The sequence below is a fragment of the Mercurialis annua genome, linkage group LG8 (genome assembly GCF_937616625.2).
Source record: "Mercurialis annua linkage group LG8, ddMerAnnu1.2, whole genome shotgun sequence".
In the NCBI taxonomy this organism is placed as follows: Eukaryota; Viridiplantae; Streptophyta; class Magnoliopsida; order Malpighiales; family Euphorbiaceae; genus Mercurialis; species Mercurialis annua.
In genome coordinates this window covers 2,137,410-2,144,611 of record NC_065577.1, presented here as the reverse complement: position 1 = coordinate 2,144,611, position 7,202 = coordinate 2,137,410, and the positions used below count along the sequence as shown (strand labels likewise).

At 28.6% G+C, this 7,202-nt stretch overlaps 1 long non-coding RNA gene across 1 annotated transcript; it reads right to left on the bottom strand.

The window, feature by feature from the left end:
* Positions 1 to 774: 774 nt before the first annotated feature.
* Positions 775 to 1,384, bottom strand: LOC126661360 (uncharacterized). Its single transcript, XR_007635644.2, has 2 exons — positions 1,057 to 1,384; positions 775 to 1,021 (listed from the first exon to the last, which is right to left on the bottom strand). It is a non-coding gene; the product is annotated as an uncharacterized LOC126661360 (long non-coding RNA).
* Positions 1,385 to 7,202: the final 5,818 nt, after the last annotated feature.

Sequence of the window (7,202 nt, the reverse complement as noted above, 5' to 3'; positions counted from 1 at the left end):
GTCGGGATTTTTCAAGGCATTAAGCCTTATATAATTACGTGAATTTATGATAAGTACACCCTAAGTAAATATAACTCGAGTTTGTAACTAATTCATTGCCCTTACACACTCTCGCAAGTTAATGTCAGTCGCAGAGCGGCAGAGGTAAAGTTAAGGAGTTATTGAAGTAGTTCAAACTGATTCAAAGACAGTGACGGTCTTAATATCAGATAGTTTTTCATTAGAAAAAGATAAACCGAACCTGAAATCACTGAATGCAACTCTCTCGCAAATGAAGTGATCATAGTCAAGTTTGATGTTTTTGAGCGAGCATATCAAAATTAAAAGTTACTCTATCTGGATTTTTTGTGCAATTTTATGCTTGGAAAGGGGTTGGTATTATAAATAAATCATGTACGACGCATCAAAAAGTGAACAATTGAACAAAAGAACCGGAAAAAAAACAAGTCAAATTGATCCCTTTTTATGCACATATTTGTCATTATTAAAGATCTCAAATGAGAACGTGTTTTTCATATGAATTATAGTAGACACTCTTAGCTTTCTAAAACATCTGAAATTACATCATTTAAAGGTGTCGACTTGATTTATAAATTTTGAAAATTGACGCATTGCGCATAACATTTACTTACTGACCAATTTCATTGAGGGTATTACAAGCATTTCATATATACATTTCTTATTTTAAAAATCACTCTATCTTGACTGTTTGTGCGATATTATGCTAGGAAAAGTTGATTTTTTAGGTAAATCATTGGATCAAAAAGTGAATAATTGAGCAAAAACAAAAAAACAAATCAAATTAATTCTTGTTTATGAACTGATATCCACATCGGTACACTGAAATCAAATGATTCCTAAACATATTTTTAATTAGGAATCGAACTCATAATTCAAAACATACAATCACAATGCCACTCATAAATGAAAGTTGATTAAGTATAATATGTGTTCACCTTTGTCCATTCTCCTCTTTCTTTAGAAAGATGGCATGTCTTCATCAATAGTTTCGAAACTACACCTTCTAACCCTACGATCTCTTTGCATAATACGCACTTTTGGTGATTTTCTTTCACTTTTTCCCCTTAAAACTTTATTATTTCCCTCATTGTTTTTTGAGCTTGATTTTGAAGATTTAAGGCCAAAATTCTCCGGCAAGAACATATGTTGAGACATCACCGGACCACCAAATACCACGGCGTTCCAGCCAACCTTTCTGGCGCAACCTTCCATGCCTTTTACATAGAAGTCCCTTGCTCTTTTAAAAATTCTAATGGGTGCTAAAATTATTTTGAAGATGATTTTTCTTTGTTTATTTGATATTCTCCTCATTTTTGCACAAGAAAATGGAAATGAGATTGTCACGAAGAATATAAGATCTTGAAAGGTTACAAGAGTTGATAGATGTGTGTGTTTAAATAGATAGTGATTGTTGGTTTAAAAATAAATAATTATGAGTAATGATTAATGATTGCTTTCTTGGTTGTAATATGTTAATTTAATGTCATTTTGGAATTATTCATAAAAAAAATAGGTGAAAATGATTTTGGATAATTTAATTTTTGAGTATTTAAGTAATCGTTTTATTTTATTTTGGTGATCAAATTTTAATTTATATTATTTTAACTATTAAATTTTAATTTCATTTCAACGAAAGGTTTTTCAGTCAAAGATGCATGTGGCGACCAATTTTTACGTGAAAATTTATCACGTATGCATTAATTTTTTTGCTGAAATAAAATTATGCACATGATAAGTGTTTTTAGCAAAAATAAGAAAATATTAAGTGTCATATATACATTTTTTGCCGAAAACCTAGAATTGAATTGAATTTGAAGTTCAACAATTAAAATAGAACAAATCAAATTAAAATAAAGTGATAATTTGGCTACACATTAAAATCAATTATTCAAATAACTTTGACCATTTGGACCTCATTTTTTTTTATAATGATCTGTTATTTTGATGAGTTGTGAGAGCAATATATAAACATCAATTTAATTAATGTTATAGAGTTATTTTTTCTAACTAGAATAATTAAATAAATTCATGCAAGTAATCCACACTGGACCAGATATATATTATGTATAATTTTTAATCTATATAGTAAAAGGCATTTTATAAAAAAAATTAGTTTCAGCTAAATGTTTTGAAAGTACATTTTTTTTTGTAAAAATACGTTCTTTGATAGATTATTATAGATCATTATATATTATTAATAGATCATTAGTAAATTACTGGCAGATGACGTACTATTACAAAAACAAAGTTAAAAAGGATATTTTTATGACAATAAGTTAGAGTGTATTTTTATAAAAATTTAAAGAAAAACGTACGAGGTGAGCGCCCAAATTATTAATTTAAAAAAAATATCTGCTAAACATTTATTTTTCTTTCCTTTTTTAATTCATTAACACTTGATAAATTAACAAAGGATCACTTTACTCCCTTAACTTGGCACAAAGTATCAAAAACGTCTAAATTAGCCAAACCGGATCACTTTTACTCTGAACTTAAAACCCCCCCTACACTGACTTGACACCTTAATTGGAGAATGGTTTTCTAATTATTTATAATTACTCTAATTAATCATACTTAAATACCAATTAATCATAATTGACTCCTAATTAATCTAGGAGCATTTTGAACCTTTTTTCAAAAGACAAATTAACTTTTTTCAAAAAACAAATTCAGTTTTTTTTTTCAATTTCCGGCGAGGAGTTCCTCCTTGCCGGAGAAGAGGAGTTGCTGCTCCTCGGAGGAGCAGCGGCTCCAGCGTCTGTTCTTTAGAGCATACCTGGATATGTTCTTCCTCAAGAACAAATCCATGGGGTCTGTTCTTGAGGAAGAAGAACAGACCCCTGGATCTGTTTAAAAATTTAAAAAATTTAAAAAAATTATTTTTTTTATTAAAAATATAAATTTGAGGGTTAATTTGTTGTATATATGAATTTTAGGGGTTAATTTGTTATATAAAATTTAAAATTAAAGGGATTAATTTTTTTTATTTTTTTAAATTATTAGGTATTAATTTATAATGTTTTAAAAAAATTAGAACCATTTTAAATTTTTTTCCATCAAAAACAACCTTGAAAAAAATAAACTATCATCAAAATCGGAGAGCGTATCTCACTCTCTTGAGTGAGAGTGACGAGGAGAAATTTTGTACCATTTTTAACAAGTTCAGGATAAAAGTGATCTTATTAAACTAATTTGGACGTTTTTGATATTTTATGCTCCGAAGGAGTAAAGTGATCCCTCGTTTCTTGATAAATAAATAAAAAAACTCGTTAAGATCTAATATTTTAAGATATTTTTACATTCTCTCGGAAGAAGAAGAAGAAGATATTTTTACGTTAAGCAATATATTCAATCTCGGAAGAAGCACGTTCCCATCTTTTATATATTAGTATTCAATATTTATGAGCAAACTGATTTAATTGTATTAGTTTTTGCTTCTGTATCTTTATAAGAGATAAGGTTGCAATATAATAAAATTAAACTTGATTACGACGGATATTAAACTCCCTGGGTCACTAGTGTTATCTTGAATTACATAATGATCACGAAACTTTATTTTGTTATAAAATGGTCACTGAACTATACCTTTTATTACAAAGGGGTGTCACTCATATAAAACGCATCGTTTTCATGCTTAAGTTGTTACAAAAAGAATACTAAACTTTTCATGAATTACAAAAAAGTCATTGAGTTATACTTTTTATTGCAAAAAGGTCACTGAACTATGTACTTTTTTGTAATTAAAGCTTGCCATGTAAGCAAAAACGTTGCGTTTTATATGAGTGACACCCCTTTGTAACAAAAGGTATAGTTCAGTGACCATTTTGTAACAAAATCAAATTTAATGATCATTATGTAATTCGAGGTAACTCTAGTGACCCAGGGAGTTTAATATCCTGATTACGACTGATCAAATTTGATACTCAAGATATATAATGAAATCTCTCTTTTTGGGCCAATAATCAACCATAAACCTTGACTTTTAGCAAATTTATCAAAAAAAACCTCCCGATCTTCAAAAACAATCGGTAAATCTCTAACCTCTGTGACGGCGCTTATTCACGATCCTTATGGACGGAAATACTTATAGCGCCATCTTTTTTTCGCGTCTGCCATTCATAAAAAAAAAAAAAAAAAATTGACGACACCACGTTAGCTAACACGTCGCCAAAAAATTAAAAAAACTTTAAAACATTCAAAACACCCCTAAAACAATTTAACCAAACTAAAACGCAACTACACTTAATCCAGTCACACTAAATCCAACCAAACCATCCAGTCAACCATCACCCGTCGTCGGTCGGATTCTCCGGCGGCCCTGTGTTCTTCAAGAACAGATCAGGGGAAATTCATCCGAGAAGTAGATGAAACTTCGTCTTTTTAGGGGAAAACCCATATGGGTTTTCTGAGAAGACGACGCGTCTTCTCAGATCCATATGAGAAGACTCGTGTCTTCTCAGATTCATCATCTGATAAGACGCGCCGACGCGTCTTATCAGATGATGATCTGAGAAGGCGAACTCGTCTTCTCACATGAGAAGACGATAAGAGGCGATGGTGGCCGGATCAACGACGGTTAAAGGTTGCGTGGGTGGTTTGGTTGAGTTTTGTGTGGTTGGATTGAGTGTTCTTTTAAAGGTGTTTTGGGTGTTCTAAAGTTTTTTGAATTTTTGGAGACGTGCAGCTGACATATAATTTTTTATTTTTTTTAAAATAACAGCCACAAAAAAACGGCGTTAGGAGTATTTTCGTCCATAAGAAGCGTGAATGATCACCACCATAAAAATTAGGGGGTATCACTAGCGGATCTTCTAGAAGACATGGAGGGGTAATGGCCCCCCCAAATTTTCAAAAAGTTACTAAATATTACCTTATCTTTTTAATTTTTAAAAGTAACCAAGTACTGATTTATTTGTATAATCCTTAATAAAACACCATCAATCTAAATCTTCCATTCTCACTGAGTCCAATTCATCCAAAATCTTTCATTGACACTGAATCTAATTAACATCCAGAACCAATACCAACGAGCAAGTTTGTATTTTTATTTGTCTTTTGAAAAAGAATTAAAGGTTAAAATTTATGTCTAAATCCATTTAATTTTTTTTATTTATACTTTTTTTATTTGTGTTTAAATTATATTCTTGAACATTTAATTTGCCCCCTCCCCCCTCCAAAAAAAAAAGTATAGTCAAGCTCCGCAACTGGGGTATACTAATCATTTCTAAAGAACTCGGAGTTTACTAATAGGTTTGCTAAAGATTAGGACTCATGAGTGATTATTAACCCTCTTTTTGTGTTTCTTTGTCAAAGTTCACCACCGCTTATTATATTATTCGACGGTGGTCTGTTTTTCTCATTTACTCTAATATAAAATTTATTTTTGATTTAGAATAACAGATTTGAATCTGTTGTTAATTTTTTTATGGATAAAGTGTATCTTTATGTGGAGTTTTTGATTTTACCTTTATAAAATTTGTTATTTCCTTCATAGATATATATATCATTAAAGCGTATATCTGAATTATTATCAATATAAATTTTACTTTAATCTTTTTCAATTGGACTCATCTAAAGATCAGACAATTGATTTGCGTTATAAAATAGTCATTGAATGGAGCAAAACGATAGTGGAGTTGCACATACAAAAAACAAGGGTTAATTTCTAAAAAAATCACGAACTTTACACGGAATTTTATTTTAATCATGACCTTTAAAAGTTGTCATTTAAAGGCACGAACTTTTATTTTATTTCAAATTTATTACCAAAGTAAAATTCGGTGAATTTTATCAGACTAAAAATTCCTAATCCTAGATACTCTAACTGAAAGATAATAAGATTTGATGTTGATTAATAATTTGGATCTTTCATTAATGGTTTAGTGAAGAATTTAGTTAATAAAAATACACTGAAATGATGAATTTGAAACAATATGAAAGTTCGTGCCTTTAAATGACAACTTTTAAAGGTCATGATTAAAATGAAACTTCGTGTAAAGTTTATGTTTTTTTAAGAAATTAACCCAAAAAACAATGTTAACACGTTTAAAAAATTTAGATATAAATTTTTGTTATTTTATTAAGATTCTTTCTTTTGTATTGTTTGAATATATTGTTTAGTTCAATTTTTTATCCAGCTATACTTTTATTTCTCCATTAATAAAATATTCATTATTATAAAAAAATAGAATTTTTATTTTGATTTTAGTTTGTATGTCAATTTTACTGTAAACTTTAAAAGTAAATATCAAATAAAATAAAACTAGTTTAATGTTCCTTTTTATTTGATATTTTTAATTTTTAATTTTAAAGAGAAATTAGTGTGCCAGCTAAAATCAAAATATATTTTATTATCAATTAAAAGTATTTCTTATTTAGACCAAATTTAAATTTTATTAATGGACCATACCAATTAATAATATTAAAAAACTAATTCATAGAATATCAATATTTTAATTTTTTTTTGGATAAATTATTAATAAATATTATAATTAAATATGTAAAATGCTCTTATAAATTCACAATTATGTCCTGTTTACCATATATACTGCGATTTTAAAATCAAGCCAATTTGATCAATCATTTATTCGAATATATCCAAAAACGTTATGGGTATATTTAATACATATCAAGTAAATGATTGACATTACTTTACGAAATTAAATCGTAACATAGTTATCAAACGGATCATAGTTGTGAGTTTTTGAAAACATGTTGCCAATTACATATTATTTAGTTATCTAGTATTTTTTAAGTCAAAATGTGCTGAATTTAAAAATTTGATTCCATTTGGATCCTATCCTGATGTGATACCAACAATGCTCAAGATATGGACTAAGTCAAAATGTGCTATAGCCTTAGTGAACCGGACCCTCGTATATTTTTGAAGTCAAGAGTTGAGCTCTAATTTATGCGATATATACCATACAATTAATTCGCCATTTCTTTAACATGAATTGGACGCTCTTAATATAATGATTTAAAAATATGTTTTTTATAAGTTCAGAGACCATAAAGATATAAAATATAATTCAGAGACGGGTTAATCAAAAGATGTATAATTTAAGGACCTAATAATGAGTTTATCCTAATGTAGAGTCAAAAGAAAAAAAAATATCACGTATGATTTTTTGTGAATTAATGAAAAAAAAAATTTCTCTTTCGAATTTAGAAAGAATAGC